Source organism: Arachis ipaensis, chromosome B9 (genome assembly GCF_059453495.1).
Source record: "Arachis ipaensis isolate K30076 ecotype BB chromosome B9, ASM5945349v1, whole genome shotgun sequence".
Classification (NCBI taxonomy): Eukaryota; Viridiplantae; Streptophyta; class Magnoliopsida; order Fabales; family Fabaceae; genus Arachis; species Arachis ipaensis.
Window position 1 is genome coordinate 68,389,584 of NC_142444.1, and position 21,499 is coordinate 68,411,082.

The following is a 21,499-nucleotide window of genomic DNA, read 5'->3' on the forward strand; positions in this document are numbered from 1 at the left end:
TCCCTTTTGGCTTGGGTTTAGTAATTGGTAACACTTGAGCTATCAAATGAAGCAGTGGTTGAAATTGGGAGTTGCTCCAATAACTCTAGTCTTTCCATAGGAATTGACTAGGACCTGAGGATTAAGCTAATTAATCCACTTGATTTACCTTCATAGTTAGAGGTTAACAAAGTGGGATTAAAATCCAATTCTCATCACAATTGATAAGGATAGGACTTCGAGTTCTAATACCTTGCCAAGAGTTTATTTTATTATTACTATTTTATTTTTCTTATCATTTAACATACTGGTTCCTTACTTTCAAAACCCCCAATTTACAAGACTCATAACCAATAATAAGAACATACTTCCCTGCAATTCCTTGAGAAGACGACCCGAGCTTTAAATACTTCGGTTATTAATTTTAAAGGGGTTTGTTACTTGTGACAACCAAAACGTTTGTAAGAAAGGTTGATTGCTTGGTTTAGTAAATATACTTGCAACGAGAGTTTACTATAACTTCTAAACCATCAATCTTCAGTTCTTCAATCTCGCGTACTCGAAAACTGGGGTTGTTACATTCTACCCTCCTAAAAGAAAATTTTGTCCTCAAAATTTAAGTTACCTAAGAACAGATGTGGGTAATTAGCTCTCATCTTATCTTCCAATTTCCAAGTGCGCTCTTCTTCTCCTCTTTGTCCCCAAACAACTTTGACTAAACGAACAGTCTTGCCTCTTAGTTGCTTATCACTTCTTTTTACGATCTTAACTGGTGATGCTTGATATGTCAAATTATTTCATAACTGTACTGTCTCTGGTTGTAAAACGTGACTCTCGTCGGGAATATATTTCTTAAGTTGTGAGATATGAAAAACATCATGAAGGTTTAACAAATTTGGAGGAAGGGCTACTTGATAAGCTACTGGACCGACTCTTTTAAGTATTTGGAAAGGTCCTATGTATCGAGGGTTAAGCTTTTCAATCTTAAGAGCTCTACCTATTCTAGTAGTCGGGGTTACATTTAGAAAGACATGGTCTCTCTCACTAAACTCTAAGGGTCTACGTCTATTATCGGCATAGCTCTTTTGACGGCTTTGTGCTGTCTGGATCTTCTGACGAATCCCGTTTACCCTCTCAATAATTTCTTATACCAAATCTGGACCTAAAACACTAGCATTTCCATCGTCATTCCAACACAATGGTGTCTGACATCTCCTCCCGTAGAGAGCTTCATATGGTGCCATCCTGGTACTTTGTTGGTACATGTTATTGTAGACGAACTCAATCAACGGCAAATATTTATCCCAACTGCCTTGGTTATCCCATCACACAAGATCTTAGCATGTCTTCTAATGTTTGGATTGTCCATCTGTCTGAGAATGGTATGTTGTACTCATGTGCAATTCTCTCCCCAATACTTTTTAAAAAGCTCCCCAGAATCTAGAGGTAAACCTCAGAACTCGATCTGAAACAATTGACGAAGGTATCCCTTGCAATCGTACGATTTCTTGAATATATATCCGTGCTAGCCTTTCTAAAGTATAGTCAACTCGAATCGGAAGGAAGTGCGCTGACTTTTTTTAACCTGTCCACAATTACCCAGATGGCATCGCGTCCTATTGAGGTCCTTGGCAATCCCGTGACAAAATCCATGGTGATCTGCTCCAATTTCCATTGTGGTATTTCTAAGGGTTGTAAGGTTCCTGACGGTTTCTAGTGTTCCACCTACACTTTCTGGAAGGTTAAATATTTTGAGACATAATCAGCTACCTCTTTTTTTAAGCCCGGCCACCAGAACATTTGTTTCAAATTTTGATACATCTTTGTCACTCCAGGATGCATAGAAAATCTACTTTGATGGGCTTCTACAGGAATTCCTTATCGCAAATCTCCAGAGCTAGGGACACAAATTCTGTTCTTGTATCTCCAGAGACCTCTACGATCTTGTCTTACAGCTTCTGGTTCCTCTGCGTTCATCTGCCTCAGCATCGTCATCATTTCTGAGTCCTGTGCTTGTGGTTGCTGAACACTAATCTTAAAATCTGGTGTTATACGCAATTGGGCTAAACGGACTCCACTTGACGTCTCAGTCATAGCCAACTTAAGGTCCTCAAATTCCGCGAGTAGCTTTTCTTCCTTTATCATCATCCAAGAGATACTCAAATCCTTCCTGCTTAAAGCGTCTACAACCATGTTCGCTTTCCCTGGGTGATAACTTAACTTGAAATCATAGTCCTTCAAAAATTCCATCCACCTTCGCTGTCCAGAATTCACACTTTGATAGTTTAGCATATAACTTCCGAGTCCTCAGTATTTGCAATACAGTTCTTAGATGCTCTTCATGCTCTCTTTCTGTCTTCGAATAGATGAGAATATCGTCTATGAAAACTACTACAAACTGATCAAGGTACGGACGGAAAATACGATTCATGTAATCCATGAAAATCACAGGAGCATTAGTTAGTCCAAACGACATAACCATATACTCATAGTGACCATCTCGAGTTCTAAATGTAGTCTTCGGTATATCTGATTCTTTCACTCGAATCTGGTGATAGCCCGATTGCAAATCAATCTTCGAGAACACAGTTTCACCTTTCAACTGATCCATCAAATCATCTATCCGTGGAAGTGGATACTTGTTCTTGATAGTGACTTTATTTAGCTGTCGGTAATCTACGCAAAGTCGCATTCCACCATCCTTCTTCTTTACTAGCAATACTGGAGCTCCCCAAGGTGATGCACTGGGACAAATAAATTTCTTTCCAAGTAACTCATCCAATTTCTTCTTCAACTCTGCAAGTTCCAATGGTGACATCCGGTACGGTGCTATGGAAATTGGTCCAGTTCCAAGTACTAGTTCAATGCTGAATTCTATCTCTCGCTGAGGAGGAAACTCAGGTATATCTTCCGGGAAAACATCAGGAAATTCCTTCACCACTCGGATTGGTTCTAAGCTTAGTTTACTGTCATTTGAGCTAGCCGCTAACAGAACGTACCCTTCGCAATCCCTCCCATCTAAGGTAACTCTTATGGAATTCAGATATAAAGTATAAGGCATAAATGGTTTAATATCTAAACTATCAGATGGAATAACAGTAGTTCTTTCATAGCAATCAAGGAAAACATGATACTTAAATAACCAATCTAATCCTAGAATAACTTCTAAATCACATAGAGGCAAACAGATTAGATCATGTATAAAAGTCCTATTCCTAATAGCAAATGGTACTTGTAGGCACACGAAACTGGTCAAAGAATTTTGGGATGTAGGTGTATGGACAATTAGATCAAAGTTCAATTCAAAGAAATCTAGTCCTAACTTACGAGAAACACTTAAAGAAATAGAGGAATGTGATGCACCCGAATCATATAGTACAGTTAGAAATCAATTTTTGATATAACACTGATCTTGGATCAGGGCGTCAGATTGCATAGCATCATCAGCAGTTATAGTGGTGCACGAAACTGTGATCTCTAACAATGGCGCCCAAAACTTGGTATGCACAATCTTAATCTCAACTCCTTTTCACAACTCCGCACAACTAACCAGCAAGTGCACTGGGTCGTCCAAGTAATAAACCTTACGTGAGTAAGAGTCGATCCCACAGAGATTGTCGGCTTGAAGGTAGTGAGGAGTGGTATTTATGTTGTGTGGGTGGGTTTAGGAGGGAAATGGTTTGAATTTGAATGGTGAGGTAGGTGGGGTTTTTATGATGGATGGATGTGAGTGGTGAAGAGGTTATGGGGAAGAGAGTAGGATTTGATAGGTGAGAGGTGTTTGGGGAAGAGGTTTGGATGGGATTGGTCAAGGGTGTTTGGGGAAGAGTGTTATGGAAAGGTGTGAAGAGGAGAGAAGAAGAGGTGGGGTAGGTGGGGATCCAGTGAGGTCCACAGATCTTGAGGTGTCAAAGAATTCGAGTCCTTACACCATTCTGGCATTCAAACGCCCATTCTGTGCCAATTCTAGCATTTAACGCCAGCTCTGCTACCTTTCCTGGCGTTAAACAACAGTCTGCTGCCCATTACTGGCGTTAAACGCCAGCCAGATGCCAGACAGCCCTTTCTGGTGTTAAACGCCCAGAGTGCTGCCCATTCTGGCGTTTAACGCCCAGAATGCTGCCAGGCTGGGCATTAAACACCCATTCTGCTATCCTTACTGGCGTTTAAACGGCAGTAAGCCTGTCCTCCAGGGTGTACTATTTTTAATGCTATTTTTCATTCTATTTTTTGATTTTTCAGTTATTTTTGTGACTTCACATGATCATCAACCTAAGGAAAACATAAAATAACAAAGGAAAACAAATAAATATAATTAAATAACATTGGGTTGCCTCCCAATAAGCGCTTCTTTAATGTCAATAGCTTGATAGTGAAGCTCTTAGAGAGCTTCACAAAGACTCAGAGCTTAATGATGGCCTCTCAACACCAAACTTAGAAGTTGAATGTAGGGGCTCTGTTTGACTCTATATTGAGAGAAGCTTTTCATGCTTCCTCTCCATGTTTACAGAAGAAGATCCTTGAGCCTTAAACACAAGGTAGTCCTAATTCAATTGAAGGACTAACTCTCCTCTGTCCACATCAATCACAACTCTTGTTGTGGCTAGGAAGGGTCTTCCAAGGATAATGGATTCATCCTCAACCTTCCCAGTGTCTAGGATTATGAAGTCAGCAGGGATGTACAGGTCTTCAACCTTCACCAAGACATCCTCTACAAGTCCATAAGCCTGTTTCCTAGAATTGTCTGCCATCTCTAGTGAGATTCTTGCAGCTTGCACCTCAAAGATCCCTAGTTTTTCTATTACAGAGAGGGGCATGAGGTTTATCCCTGATCCCAGGTCACACAGAGCCTTCTCAAAGGTCATGGTGCCTATGGTACAAGGTATTAAGAACTTTCCAGGATCCTATTTCTTCTGAGATAATTTCAGTTGAACGAGATCATTTAGTTCATTGATGAGCAATGGGGGTTCATCCTCCCAAGTCTCATTACCAATTAACTTGGCATTCAGCTTCATGATTGCTCCTAGATATTGAGCAACTTTCTCTTCAATAATATCTTTATCCTCTTCAAAGGAAGAATACTCATCAGGGCTCATGAATGGCAACAGTAAGTTTAATGGAATCTCTATGGTCTCTATATGAGCCTCAGATTCCTTTGGTTCCTCTTTAGGGAACCCCTTGGAGGATAGTGGACGTCCATTGAGGTCTTCCTCATTGGAAATCACTGCCTTTTCTTCCTCTCTAGGTTTGGCCAAGTTGGTTATAGTTATGGCCTTGCACTCTCTTTTTGGATTTTCTTCTATATTGCTTGGGAGAGTACTAGGAGGGAGTTCAGTAACTCTTTTACTCAGCTAACCCACTTGTGCCTCCAAATTTCTAATGGAGGACCTTGCTTCAGTCATAAAACTGAGAGTGGTCTTAGATAGATCAGAGACTACATTTTCTAAGTCAGAGTGGCTCTGCTTAGAGTTCTCTGTCTGTTGCTGAGAAGATTATGGAAAAGGTTTGCTATTGCCAAACCTATTTCTCCCACCATTATTGTTGCTAAAGCCTTGATTAGGCTTCTGTTGATCCTTCCATGAGAAATTTGGATGATTCCTTCATGAAGGATTATAGGTGTTTCCATAGGATTCTCCCATGTAATTCACCTCTTCCATTGCAGGATTCTCAGGGTCATAGGCTTCTTTTTTTCAGAGGAAGCTTCCTTAGTACTGCCTATTGCAGCTTGCATTCCAGACAGACTCTGAGAAATCATATTGACTTACTGAGTCAATATTTTGTTCTGAGCCAATATTGCATTCAGAGTATCAATCTCAAGAACTTCTTTCTTCTGAGTTGTCCCATTATTCACAGGATTCCTTTCAGAAGTGTACATGAACTGGTTATTTGCTACCATTTCAATAAGTTTCTAGGCTTCTGCAGGCGTCTTCCTCAGATGAAGAGATCTTCCAGCAGAGTGGTCCAATGACATCTTGGATAATTCAGACAGACCATCATAGAATATACATATGATGCTCCATTCTGAAAACATGTCAGAAGGACACCTTCTGATCAATTGCTTGTATCTTTCCCAAGTTTCATAGAGGGATTCACCTTCCTTCTGTCTGAAGGTTTGGACTTCCACTCTAAGCTTGCTCAACTTCTGAGGTGGAAAGAATTTGGCTAAGAAAGCATTGACCAACTTTTCCCAAGAGTTCAGGCTATCTTTAGGTTGTGAGTCCAACCATGTCCTAGCTCTGTCTCTTACAGCAAAGGGAAAAAGCATAAGTCGTAGACCTCAGGATTAACCCCATTGGTCTTAACAGTATCACATATTTGCAAGAATTCAGCTAAAAACTGATGAGGATCTTCCAATAGAAGTCCATAAAACTTACAATTCTGCTGCATTAGAGAAACTAATTGAGGCTTAAGCTCAAAGTTGTTTTCTCCAATTGCAGGAATTGAGATGCTCCTTCCACAGAAGTCAGAAGAGGGTGCAATAAAGTCACCAAGCATCTTCCTTGCATCTCCACCATTGTTGTTGTGTTCGGCCATCTCTTCTTCTTTTTCAAAAAATTCTGTCAGGTCCTCTCCAGAGTGTTGTGCCTTAGCTTCTCTTAGCTTCCTCTTTAGAGTCCTTTCAGATTCCGGATCAGCTTCAACAAGAATGTTCTTATCCTTGCTCCTGCTCATATGAAAAAGAAGAGAACAGAAAAGAATAGGAATCCTCTATGTCACAGTATAGAGATTCCTTTATGTGAGTAGAAGAATAGAAGAGTAGAATGAAGAAGAGAGAAGATGAAGAATTCGAACACAGAGAATGAGAGAGGGTTCGAATTATAAGAAGGAGAGAAGTGTTAGTAAATAAATAAAATAAATAGAAAGAGATGAGAGAGAGAGAGTATTCAAATTTTTAATTAAAAAGAAAAGAAAAATATTTTTGTTTTTATTTTAATTATTAGTTAGAATTTGAATTTATTAGAAGAAATAAAATAAAATTAGAATTTAAAACAATTAGTTAATTAGAAGGAATTTTGAAAAAGTTGTTTGTGGTTTTTGAAAATTAGAGAGAGAAAAGTAGTTAGGTGGTTTTGAAAAAGATAAGGAATAGTAAAACAAACAAAAAAGTTAAAAAATAGTTAATTGAAAAATATTTGAAAATAAATTTTGAAAAGATGAGAGGTTAGAAAAAGATTTTGAAATTAAGTTTTGAAAAAGATATGATTGAAAGATATGATTGAAATTTGTTTTGAAAAAGATTTGAGAAGGAAATTAAAAATATTTGATTTTTGAAATTAAAGCTGATTACTTGACTAACAAGAAACTAAAAGATATGATTCTAGAATTTAAAGATTGAACTTTTCTTAACAGGAAAGTAACAAACTTGAAATTTTTGAATCAAAGCATTAAATGTTAGCAATAATTTCAAAAATTATGAAATAAAATTAAGAAAAAGATTTTGAAAATTAATTTTAAAATTTTCAAAAAACATGGAAGAAAAATGAAAAAGATTTGATTTTGAAAAAGATTTGAAAAGATAGAATTTTTAAATTGAAATTTTCACTTGACTAACAAGAAACAGCTAAATTTTAAATTTTTTGACCAAGTCAACCCAAAATTTCGAAAATTATGAGCAAAATAAGGGAAAGATATTATTTTTTTTGAATGTTTAATGAGGAGAGAGAAAAACAACTAAATGATGCAAAACATAAGAAATTAAAATAAAAACAAGTAATGCATGCAAGAACACTTTGAATGTCAAGATGAACACCAAGAACACTTTGAAGATCATGATGAACATCCAGAACATATTTTTGAAAATTTTTAAGAAAAGAAAGACATGCAAGACATCAAACTTAAAAATTTTTAATCTACAGACACTAATAATTCAAGAATGCATATGAAAAACAAGAAAAGACGCAAAGCAAGAAAAACACAAGATCAAACAAAGACAATCATCAAGAACAACTTGAAGATCATGAAGAACACATGCATGAATTTTTTGAAAATTTAAAGAAAGATTGAAAAGATGCAATTGACACCAAACTTAAAATTTGACACAAGACTCAAACAAGAAACACAAAATTTTTGGTTTTTATGGTTTTATTAAATTTTTTTGTATTTTTCAAAAATTATTTGGAAGAAGAAAATAAATAAATTCAAAATTTTTAATAAGAATTCCAGGAATCATGCAATGTTAGTCTAAAGCTTCGGTCCAAAAATTTAGACATGGCTCGCCAAGCTTTATGTGAAAGCTTTGGTCCAAAAGATTAGACATGGCCAAATGGCCAGCCAAGCTTCAGCAAGGCATTACATACAACAGCCAAATTGATGGGAATCAAAAGGCTCTTGTAATGATAAGTGGAAGCCTCGGTCCAAAAGAATTTAGACATGGCTTGATAGCCAGCCAGGCTTCAACAGATCATGATAAAACTCTAGAATTCATTCCTAAAAATTCTGAAGAACAAATATATATATATTGAATTTTTTTTGAAAATAAAATTAAAAATAAAATGCTTAAACATAAAATAAAATTACCTAATTTGAGCAACAAGATGAACCGTCAGTTGTCCAAACTCGAACAATCCCCGGCAATGGCGCCAAAAACTTGGTGCACGAAATTGTGATCTCTGACAATGGCGTCCAAAACTTGGTACGCACGATCTTAATCTCAACTCTTTTTCACAACTCCGCACAACTAACCAGAAAGTGCACTGCGTCGTCCAAGTAATAAACCTTACGTGAGTAAGGTTCGATCACACAGAGATTGTCGGCTTGAAGCAAGCTACGGTCATCTTTGTAATTCTCAATCAGGCAGATTCAAATGGTTATGAAGTTTTGATAATTAAAATATAAATAAAATATAAAATAAGATAAAGTTACTTATGTAATTCATTGGTGGGAATTTCAGATAAGCGTCTGGTGATGCTTTGTTGCTTCTGAACTTCTGCTTTCCTATTGCTCTCTTCCAACCATGCGTTACCTCCTTCCATGACAAGCTGTATGATCCTCTCGGATGAAAACAAATCCATATGCGCTGTCACCGCACGGCTAATCATCTGTCTATTCCCGCTAGCGTCGGAATAGGACCATTGTCCTTTTGCATACTGTCGCTTGTGCCCCACATTCACAGGTTTGAAGCTCGTCACAATCATCCCTTCCCAGATCCTACTCGGAATACCACAGACAAGGTTTAGACTTTCCGGATCTCAGGAATGCTGCCAATGGTTCTAGCATATACCACAAAGACTCTGATCTCACGGAATGAAATACTCTGTTGTCAGGAGAGGCAATCATGCGTCGTGAACCAGGAGGCCAAGAGATACACACTCAAGCTATTGCAGATAGAATGGAAGTGGTTGTCAGGCACGCGTTTATAAGTAAGAATGATGATGAGTGTCACGAGTCATCACATTCATCAGGTTGAAGTGCAAGTGAATATCTTAGAGAAGAAGTAGGCGTGAGTTGAATAGAAAAACAATAGTACTTGTATTAATTCATGAAGAACAGCAGAGCTCTACACCTTAATCTATGGGGTGTAGAAACTCCACCGTAGAAAATACATAAGTGAAAAAGGTCTAGGCATGGCCGTGAGGCCAGCCTCCAAACGTGAACATACAAGTTCCAAAGATCAAAAACTGATAAAAAAAACTTTCAAATAAATCTCTAAAAGTAGTTTTTATACTAAACTAGTAACCTAGGGTTACAGAAAATGAATAACTAAGTGCAGATAGTGCAGAAATCCACTTCCGGGGCCCACTTGGTGTGTGCTTGGGATGAGCATTGAAGCTTTTTTGTGCTTAGGCTGTTCCTAGAGTTAAACGCCAGCTTTGGTGCCAGTTTGGGCGTTTAACTCCAATTCTGGTGCCAGTTTGGGCGTTTTACACCAAGATGTTTTAGGCTGACTTTGGATGCCAGTTTGGGCCATCAAATCTCGGGAAAAGTATAGACTGTTATATATTGCTGGAAAGCCCAGAATGTCTACTTTCCAACGCAATTAATAGCGCCCCAATTGGGTTTCGGTAGCTCCAAAAAATCCGCTTCGAGTGCAGGGAGGTCAGAATCCAATAGCATCCGCAGTCCTTTTTTCAGCCTCTGAATCAGATTTTTGCTCAGGTCCCTCAATTTCAGCCAGAAAATACCTGAAATTACAGAAAAATACACAAACTCATAGTAAAGTCCAGAAATATGATTTTTGAATAAAAACTAATAAAAATATAATAAAAAAGTAACTAAATCATACTAAAAACTATGTAAAAAACAATGCCAAAAAGGGTATAAATTATCCGCTCATCATATAGCAAGCATTCGATCTTGTTGTTGGGTTCTAGTTAGCTGTTAGATCATTCTCTTCTTACAGTTCCTAGCCATATGTCCAAGTTTCTCACAAATAAAGCAAGCATTTGTCCCATATAGGCAAGGTCTATTACCTTGATCTTTTCCATAGCGTCTACAAGTAGAAGTTGCTTGTGTCTGTTGGGGTTGCTTACCCTTATTCTGCCTCATTCTACATCCATTTCCACACGTTGGGTGAGCAAGAATGTTACCAACATGTGGGTTTCTTTGCTGTGGTACACCATGCACCTTAAAATGCACCCTTCGACCAGCGGACTGATGATTGCTAGAATTCCTTGGTGGTAAATTCTGATGACCAATTGTTACCGCTGCCATCTGCATCTCACAGTCCCATTTCAACAGGTTCTGGTTATCCAACTTTGATTTTCCCTTCATTACCGTTCGACAATTTTTTGCCTTATGCCCAATATTGTTACAACAATAGCATTTGCCAGTACCAAGCGAACAGGGCCTGTTGCCATGATTCTTTCTGCACTTTAAGCATATTAAAATCTCCTGAGAAGTAACCAAGGTCATAGGTCTCCCATTATTCAGTGCATCTATGTTACTATTCCCTCCATGCTCGTTATTGCACTCACTACTACGCTCATCGTTCTTTTCCCTTAAACGATTAACTACCCGGGTAATCGCATTTGTCGTATCACGCATAGCATCAGCCATGGCATGAGTCGCAGCTATAAAAGCCTCTGCGCTTCTCATAGGGATATCTCCCAAACTCTCCCGTCGCATACCACATCTTTGTCTCCGTGCATCCATCAGAGTCCTGTTCACATCCCACATTCAATATCAAGGTGATCAGTCTTAACGTTTCAGGTAGAATGTGAATAGTCTCTAAAATGGTTACACAGCGACAATCATACAACTGATATCACATAGATATCCTATAAGCATGAGACACACAACAGAGTATGCAATAAAGCACGGTCAATCCACTCCCCAGGCTCTACTAGGAACAAACTGCTCTGATACCAAATTGTAACGACCCAATTTTCAGTACGCCTAGGAAATACCAGAAACCGAGTACTACCAATTTGTCATCCTAATTATTATCTATTATTTATTATATAAGCCTGATTCGTTGTTAAAAGCGTAGTTAGTTTGCGAGGTACTTGTTTTTAAAACATTTGGACTAATAAACAGAATCATTTATAATCAATTCACAAATAATAAGAGATAAAACAGTTATAAACAACCACACATAAATACATCACATGTAGTTGACAACATTCGGTGATTCTGCCTTTATTAGAGTATAAACTTTAGTTAGAACACCCCTTAAATATAGCTAGATAATAACTATATACATATATATACATATGACATCCCAGGCACTGACCAGTTCAAGAAGTCCCTAAGTTGGCACCCAGACTAGCCTAGACTCTATACTCACCTAGTCCCTCTAAACTACTAAAGCGAGGGAAAGTACGCTCTAAGTATTCAAAACTCAAGTCAGGTGGAACTTCATTAAAAGGTAGAACATCACTTGTTACACGATCAGAAATTGCCATATGATGTCTCTCTGGTACCTCATCAAGTAGCCACATAACAGGAGTATCGTACACAGGATTTTGGTTAAAGTTCACGTACAAACAGGGTGCAAACATTGGCTGGTCTCACAGTATATACATATAAATAGAGAACGAGATTCACCCTAGACTCAGAAGACTACCTAGAGCGGAATCCTTTTTGGGAACGATCGTCAGCGAACTACAGAAGGTTACTCATGCTTCTATCTGAAGGGGGAAAGGAGAGAGAAGGGGTAAGAACTGGGGAGTTCTTAGTAGGGCCGGGGTTATTAGTTAAGTTCATTAATTTTATGTTGTTTAGCAGATAAATAGAGAAGATAGAGAAAATAAATAGCATACCACAAACATAAGGATACAAGAAAATAACACAAACACAGAGAATAGAATACAAACAAGGAAAGCATACATTCATACAATAATCATAACAGAGGAAATGCACAACCAAGTATGATGCATGTCTAGCCCTAGTGCAGGTAATGAGTTCATTTGTCAGTTTTTACCCGCTCCCGACGTAACCCGAAGCAGCTGAAGCGGGTATGGTTTTCTAGTCAGCATAGATACAGTTCTCATTAACTGACGTATGCGTCATATCCTCTGTAAGCAAACTCTACCTTACAGATGGTGGCATGCCAGCCGTTTATGAAATAATATCCTCTGCAAGTGATCCCAGGTTATCAGTTGTAGGTATAGCTCTCAATAGCTGTGTAGCACTGGAAAACGTTCTATGGTAGTACCACTATTTATCTGACTACCTCAATGCAGCAGATGAACAAACAAATAACTCTGGAGTTGCCTTAATGCAACAAATGAACAAACAAGCATTTCTTGGGTTGCTTCAAGCAACAAATGACCCTTCAACAGATCCTCTATTTTTTATAATACTACTCTTTTCTCTTTGTCTCTTTACTTTGCTCTGATTTCTCTGTTTAACGTATGTATTTAAAGCTTATGTAAATTTCGGTATGAATAGTTAGCCTGTCCCAAGTATAGGTTCATTAAGTCTATACTAAAACAGTTTAACTTTTCATATAATACCTAACCCTAGTCGCAACTTAAGGACTAACTATGTTGCCCTAGTTCGTTCGCTAGTCTCTGTCTGTTTTTCTATTGTTAAAACTTTACAGACTTTTCTTTGGTTTTTATCTTTTCTTTAGCTTTTATCTTTCTTTTATCTTTGCCTCACTAATATTTTCTTACCACTCCCTAAGTGTTTCATGAAGGAAATTATGAGATTCTGCGCTTAAAGTTGTCTTTCTAAAGCTTTTACAGAAAACTGCCTTTTCCACATTATTTTATTATTTTTATTAAAATATTATTTTTAATTAAATATTATTATTTAATATTTTATTATTATTTATTATTTTATTAATATATTTTTGAAAATTACCCCTTTTTAACCTTTAAAATTCACTTTTTACCACCCGTATCTTTTAATATTTCTACTTTAACCACCCTAACATTCAGAGATTACCAAATAACCCTTTAAACACCAAAAATTTTATTTCCTTGCCCTTTTAAATATCTAAAGCCTGTTCTTCATTGTTCTTCGTCACACTCAAAGTGTTTTTCGTGTTCTTCGTAAATTCTTCAGATTCTTTATCTGTTTTTACCCATTTTTCAGTCTTTTCAGCAACCGATTTTTACCATAATTCAAAATAAATTAGCAGCCACTAAAACCCCATCTTTTCTAAATGATTTTAACACAAATTGAACCCCAATTTAGGGATTAGGGTTCATTTTTCCAGCAGCCACAAGAACATAAAATCAAAGCTTGAATTTCATCAAATTTCATCAAATTTTCACCAAAATGAACCACTCATATAAACAATCAATTTCAAGCATAACCAAACCATATCATAATTACACAACTCAAACACAATCAATCAAGATTAATTTTACAAAACCCTACCTGGTTTCACTGCTCCTAATTCGGTTAGACTTTCAGGTGGTCCTTAAGCACTTTTTCCTCCTAAATCACATCAAGAACAACTTTAAATCCAAAAACTCTCAACTAACCAAATCTCAGTCAGCTTGTTAGGAAGTGATTTCTAACCTTAGACTTGCTGAAAATTCATGTTTCTTGGCCCTCAAGTCAAGTTAAGCATGATTCCTAAGGAAGAATATCAAGAAAACACATTTTTAAGCATGTTTCCTTGAAACCGAATCAAAAGGGAGATGGTGCAGCCAACTCACCTTGATTCCAGCCTTGATAAGTCATATGATCATGAAGAGAAAGAAGAGAGGATCATTTTGGTTGGGTTGGAATTTTGATTGGAGCTTTAATTCAACAAAAATTAAGCTTTGAAGATTTGGAACTAAGAACTTTTCTCTCCTTTTTCTCTTGATGATTTTCGGCCACAATGAGAACATGAGGCAGCCTTGGGGGTTTTGAGGGTGTAGGGTGAGTTGTGATTGGTTGGCTTGGAGGTGGGTTAAAATAATATTAAAGTATCTCAGGTGTATAACTACTAAAACTAAATGTATCGGAACACTTGTAAAAACATCTCTAAAAATTATTTTCTGAGCTACTAGCATAAATGAAACTAGTAACATATTTATTATGAGAGTAAAACATGTATAATGAGGCTTTAGCATTGCTAAAGTCATCAGAGAGTGCTGGTGCTAAGCTGCACCAGTAAACTGTGAACCCGGTTAAACCGATTTTCTGTTTTTAACTAAAACTGACCAGGTAACCTTATAATATCATTCAAGAAGCTTCTAATACTAATATAATGATAATATTATCCTATTATATCTTTTCTCTCATGAATCGAGTCCGGTTCATTAAACTGAGACTATTTACGAAAAATAGAATCAAAACTCCTAACCGATATGGTTCAAAAACTAGGTTCTTCGTGACTGCGTTATCGAGCTTTCCTCAAAAAGGTTCTAGCTTAAAGATGACATAATGGTAATGGGGATTGAGATGCTTGATGTTTGGTGCACGAAATTGTGATCTCAGGCAACGGCGCCAAAAACTCTGTACGCACATCTTAATAAATCGTTTTTCATTCACAACTTCGATACAACTAACTAGCAAGTGCACTGGGTCGTCCAAGTAATAAACCTTACGTGAGTAAGGGTCGATCCCACGGAGATTGTCGGCTTGAAGCAAGCTATGGTCACCTTGTAAATCTCAGTCAGGCGGATATCAAATAGTTATGGAGTTTTTGAATATTAATAATAAATAGAAAATAAGGATAGAAATACTTATGTAATTCATTGGTTAGAATTTCAGATAAGCGTATAGAGATGCATTCATTCCTCTGAACCTCTACTTTCCTACTGTCTTCATCCAATCAATCTTACTCCTTTCCATGGCTGGCTTTATGTAAGGACATCACCGTTGTCAATGGCTACTTTTTATCCTCTCTGGAAAATGGTCCGATGCGCTGTCACTGCATGGCTAATCGTCTGGAGGCATCACCCTTGTCAATGGTTGCATCCCATCCTCTTGTGAAAATGGTCCAAATGCTCTGTCACAGCACGGCTAATCATCAGAGGTTCTCGATCATACTGGAATAGGATTCACCCTCCTTTTGCGTCTGTCACTACGCCCAGCACTCGCGAGTTTGAAGTTCGTCACAGTCATTCAATCCCAGAGTCCTACTCGGAATACCACAGACAAGGTTTAGACTTTCCGGACTCTCATGAATGCCGCCATCAATCTAGCTTATACCACGAAGATTCTGATTAAGAGATCCAAGAGATACTCATTCAATCTAAGATGGAACGGAAGTGGTTGTCAGGCACGCATTCGTGGGGGAATGATGATGATTGTCACGTTCATCACATTCAGGTTGAAGTGCGAATGAATATCTTAGAAGCGGAATAAGTTGAATTAAATAGAAAAATAGTAGTACTTTGCATTAATCTTTGAGGAACAGCAGAGCTCCACACCTTAATCTATGGAGTGCAGAAACTCTACCGTATGAAAATACATAAGTGATAATGGTCCAGGCATGGCCGAATGGCCAACCCCCATGAAAGTCTAAGATAGCATAAAACTGATCAAAGATGTCTAATACAATAGTAAAAAGTCCTATTTATACTAAACTAGTTACTAGGGTTTACAGAAGTAAGTAATTAATGCATAATTCCACTTTCGGGGCCCACTTGGTGTGTGCTTGGGCTGAGCATGAATGTTACACGTGTAGAGGTCAATCTTGGAGTTGAACGCCAGTTTGTAATGTATTTCTGGCGTTCAACTCTGGCTTGTGACGTGTTTCTGGCGTTTAACTCCAGACAGCAGCGTAGAACTGGCGTTAAACGCCCTTTTACGTCATCTAAACTCGACCAAAGTATAAACCATTATATATTGATGGAAAGCCCTGGATGTCTACTTTCCAACGCAATTGGAAGCACGCCATTTTGAGTGTAGAGAGGTCAGAATCCAACAGCATCAGCAGTCCTTCTTCAACCTCTGAATCTGATTTTTGCTCAAGTCCCTCAATTTCAGCCAGAAAATACCTGAAATCACAGAAAAACACACAAACTCATAGTAAAGTCCAGAAATGTGAATTTAACATAAAAACTAATGAAAACATCCCTAAAAGTAACTAGATTCTACTAAAAACATACTAAAAACAATGCCAAAAAGCGTATAAATTATCCGCTCATCACAACACCAAACTTAAATTGTTGCTTGTCCCCAAGCAACCGAAAATCAAATAGGATAAAAAGAAGAGAATATACTATAAATTCCAAACTATCAATGAAACATAGCTCCAATCAGATGAGCGGGACTTGTAGCTTTTTGCCTCTTGAATAGTTTTGGCATCTCACTTTATCCATTGAGGTTCATAATGATTGGCATCTATAGGAACTCAGAGTTCAGATAGTGTTATTGATTCTCCTAGTTCAGTATGATGACTCTTGAACACAGCTATTTTATGAGTCTTGGCCGTGGCCCTAAGCACTTTGTTTTTCCAGTATTAACACTGGATACATAAATGCCACAGACACATAATTGGGTGAACCTTTTCAGATTGTGACTCAGCTTTGCTAAAGTCCCCAATTAGAGGTATCCAGGGTTCTTAAGCACACTCTTCTTTTGCTTTGGACCTTGACTTTAACCGCTCAGTCTCAAGTTTTCACTTGACACCTTCACGCCACAAGCACATGGTTAGGGACAGCTTGGTTTAGCCGCTTAGGCCAGGATTTTATTCCTTTAGTCCCTCCTATCCACTGATGCTCAAAGCCTTGGGATCCTTTTTATTTACCCTTGCCTTTTGGTTTTAAGGGTTATTGGCTTTTTGCTCTTCCCTCTTGGTTTTAAGAGCTTTTGGCTTTTTCTGCTTGCTTTTTCTTTTGTTTTTTTTTTCTTTCTATTTTTTTCGCTATTTTTTTTTTCTGCAAGCTTTGTTCTTTGCTGCTTTTTCTTGCTTCAAGAATCATTTTTATGATTTTTCAGATTATCAAATAACATGTCTCCTTATCATCATTCTTTCAAGAGCCAACATATTTAACATTCTTAAACAACAACTTCAAAAGACATATGCACTGTTCAAGCATTCATTCAGAAAACAAGAAGCATTGTCACCACATCAATATAATTAAACTAAGTTCAAGGATAAATTCAAAACTCATGTACTTCTTGTTCTTTTGAATTAAAATAGTTTTCATTTAAGAGAGGTGATGGATTCATAGGACATTCATAACTTTAAGACAAAGTTACTAAATACTAATGATCATGTAATGAAGACACAAACATGGATAAGCACTTAACATAGAGAAAACGAAAAACAGAGAATGTAAGAACAAGGAATGAGTCCACCTTAGTGATGGTGGCATTTCCTTCTTGAGGAACCAATGATGTCCTTGAGCTCTTCTATGTCTCTTCCTTGTCTTTGTTGCTCCTCCCTCATTGCTTTTTGATCTTCTCTTATTTTATGAAGGATGATGGAGTGCTCTTGATGTTCCACCCGTAGTTGTCCCATGTTGAAACTTAATTCTCCTAGGGAGGTGTTGATTTGCTCCCAATATTTTTGTGGAGGAAAATGCATTTGAGGCATCTCCGGGATCTCATGGTGATGAGCTTCATGCGTCTCTTGAGATCCATGAATGGGCTCTCTTGCTTGCTCCATCCTTTTCTTAGTGATGGGCTTCTCTTCCTCAATGGGAATGTCTCCTTCTATGAAAGCTCCAGCTGAGTAACATAGATGGCAAATAAGATGAGGAAAAGCTAGCCTTGCCCCAGGAGAGGGCTTTTCGGCTATTTTGTAGAGTTCAAGGGAGTTGACTTCATGAACTTCTACTTCTTCTCCAATCATGATGCTATGGATCATGATGGCCCGATCCACAGTAACTTCAGATCGGTTGCTAGTGGGGATGATGGAGCGTTGGATGAATTCCAACCATCCTCTAGCCACAGGCTTGAGGTCCAGTCTTCTTAATTGAACCGGCTTGCCTTTGGAGTCAATCTTCCATTGAGCTCCTTCCACACATATGTCCATGAGGACTTGGTCCAACCTTTGATTAAAGTTGACCCTTCTAATGTAGGGGCGTGCATCTCCTTGCATCATAGGCAAGTTAAACGCCAACCTCACATTTTCCGAACTAAAATCTAAGTATTTCCCCCGAACCATTGTAATATAATTCTTTGGGTTTGGGTTCTTACTTTGATCATGGTTCCTAGTGATCCATGCATTGGCTAGAACTCTTGAACCATTAGGATGCCGACTTGTTGGATGGGGTTTGTTAGAACTTCCCAACCTCTTCTTTGGATTTCATGTCGGATCTCCGAATACTCATTCTTCTTGAGCTTGAAAGGGACCTCGGGGATCACCTTCTTCTTGGCCACAACATCATAGAAGTGGTTTTGATGAGCTTTGGAGATGAATCTTTCCATCTCCCATGACTCGGAGGTGGAAGCTTTTGTCTTCCCTTTCCCTTTTCTAGAGGATTCTCCGGTCTTGGATGCCATCAATGGTAATGGAAAAACAAAAAGCTTATGCTTTTACCACACCAAACTTAGAATATTGCTTGCCCTCGAGTAAGAGAAGAAAGAATAGATGAAGAAGAAGAAGAAAATATGGAGGAGAGGGGGGAGGGGTGTATTCGGCCAAGAAGGGGAAGAGAGGGTTGTGTTGTGTGAAAATGAAGAAGAATGGAGGGCTTTATATAGGGAAGGGAGGGGGGTAAGGTTCGGCCATAAGGGTGGGTTTTGGGTGGGAAATTGATTTTGAATTTTGAAGGTAGGTGGGGTTTATGAGGTAGGTTTATGGGGAAGAGTGGATGGATGTGAGTGGTGAAGTGGTGATAGGGAAGAGAGATTGAGGTGATTGGTGAAGAGTTTTGGGGAAGAGTGTTTATGGGATTGTGTGAAAGAGGGGTGAGAAGAAGTGAGTGGAGGTAGGTGGGGATCCTGTGGGGTCCACAGATCCTGAGGTGTTCAAGGATTTACAACCTTGCACCAAATTATGCATGCAAAATGCCCTTGCACACAACTCTGGGCGTTCAGCGCCAGATTGGTGCTTGTTCTGGGCGTTGAACGCCCATTTGTTGCCCATTTCTGGCGTTGAACGCTAGAACCATGCTTGTTCTGGGCGTTCAGTGCCAGCTCTTCTCCAGGGTGCAATTCTGGCGTTCAAACACCCAGATGCTACCCATTTCGGGTGTTCAGCGCCAGAACCATGCTCTGTTCTGGTGTTGAACGCCAGCCAGATGCTTCTTACTGGCGTTTAAACGCCAGTAAGGTCTTCCTCCAGGGTGTGATTTTTCTTCTGCTGTTTTTGATTCCGTTTTCAATTTTTATATTTATTTTATGACTCCACATGATCATGAACCTAATAAAACATGAAAGAACAAGAAAAATAAAATTAGATAAATAAAAATTGGGTTGCCTCCCAACAAGCGCTTCTTTAATGTCAATAGCTTGACAGTGGGCTCTCATGGAGCCTCACAGATGTTCAGAGTATTGTTGAGACTTCCCAACACCAAACTTAGAGTTTGGTTGTGGCCTCCCAACACTAAACTTAGAGTTTGACTGTAGGGGCTTTGGTTGACTCTGTTTTGAGAGAAGCTTACTGTGCCTCTTTTCCATGTTTACAGAAGGGTAACCTTGAGTTGTAAACACAAGGGAGTCTTCATTCAATTGAAGGACTAATTCACCTCTGTCAACATCAATCACAGCTCTTGCTGTGGCTAGGAAAGGTCTTCCAAGGATGATGGATTCATCCTCATCCTTCCTAGTATCAAGGATTATGAAATCAGCAGGGATGTAAAGGCCTTCAACCTTTACTAACACATCCTCTACTTGTCCATAAGCCTGTTTTCTTGAATTGTCTGCCATCTCTAATGAGATTTTAGTAGCTTGCACCCCAAAGATTCCCAGTTTCTATATTACAGAGAGGGGCATGAGGTTTATCCCTGAACCAAGGTCACACAGAGCCTTTTCAAAGATCATGTTGCCTATGGTACAAGGTATTACGAACTTTTCAGGATCCTGTTTCTTCTGAGGCAATGTCAGTTGATCCAGATCACTTAGTTCATTGGTGAACAAGGGAGGTTCATCTTCCCAAGTCTCAATACCAAATAATTTGGCATTCAGCTTCATGATTGCACCAAGAAACTTGGCAGCTTGCTCTTCAGTAACATCCTCATTCTCTTCAGAAGAGGAATACTCATCAGAGCTCATGAATGGCATAAGGAGGTTCAATGGAATCTCTATGTTCTCTAGATGAGTCTCAGATTCCTTTGGTTCCTCAGAGGGAAACTTCTTATTGATCACTGGACGTCCCAGGAGGTCTTCCTCCATGGGATTCACCCTCTCTTGTGAGTTCGGCCATGATTGCTATATCAATGGCCTTGCACTCTTCTTTTGGATTTTCTTCTGTATTGCTTGGGAGAGTACTAGGAGGGATTTCAGTGATCCTTTTACTCAGCTGGCCTACTTGTGCTTCCAAATTTCTAATGGAGGACCTTGTTTCATTCATGAAGCTTACAGTGGCCTTAGATAGATCAGAGACTAAGTTTGCTAAATTAGAGGTATTTTGTTTAGAGTTCTCTATCTGTTGTTGAGTGGATGATGGAGAAGGTTTACTATTGTTAAACCTATTTCTTCCACCATTAATAAAGCCTTGTTGAGGCTTTTGTTGATCCTTCCATGAGAGATTTGGGTGATTTCTCCATGAGGGGTTATAGGTGTTTTCATAAGGTTCACCCATGTATTTCACCTTTGCTATTGCAGGGTTTTCAGGATCATAAGCTTCTTCTTCAGAAGATGCCTCTTGAGTACTATTGGATGCAGCTTGCCTTCCATTCAGACTCTGAAAAATCATATTGACTTGCTGAGTCAATATTTTATTCTGAGCCAATAAGGTATTCAAAGTATCAATTTTAAGAACTCCCTTCTTCATAGGCGTCCCATTACTCACAGGATTCCTCTCAGAAGTGTACATGAACTGGTTATTAGCAACCATGTCAATGAGTTCTTGAGCTTCTGCAGGCGTTTTCTTTAGGTGAATGGATCCACCTGCAGAAGTATCCAATGACATTTTAGCCAATTCAGATAGACCATCATAGAATATATCCAGGATGGTCCATTCTGAAAGCATGTCAGAAGGACATTTTTTGGTCAGTCCTTTGTATCTCTCCCAAGCTTCATAGAGGGATTCACCTTCTTTCTGTCTGAAGGTCTGAACATCCACTCTAAGCTT

At 38.5% G+C, this 21,499-nt stretch overlaps 1 non-coding gene across 1 annotated transcript; it reads left to right on the top strand.

Annotated features, from left to right (window-relative positions):
- Positions 1 to 21,391: 21,391 nt before the first annotated feature.
- Positions 21,392 to 21,499, top strand: LOC148544969 (small nucleolar RNA R71). The gene has a single exon (XR_015901645.1). It is a non-coding gene; the product is annotated as a small nucleolar RNA R71 (small nucleolar RNA).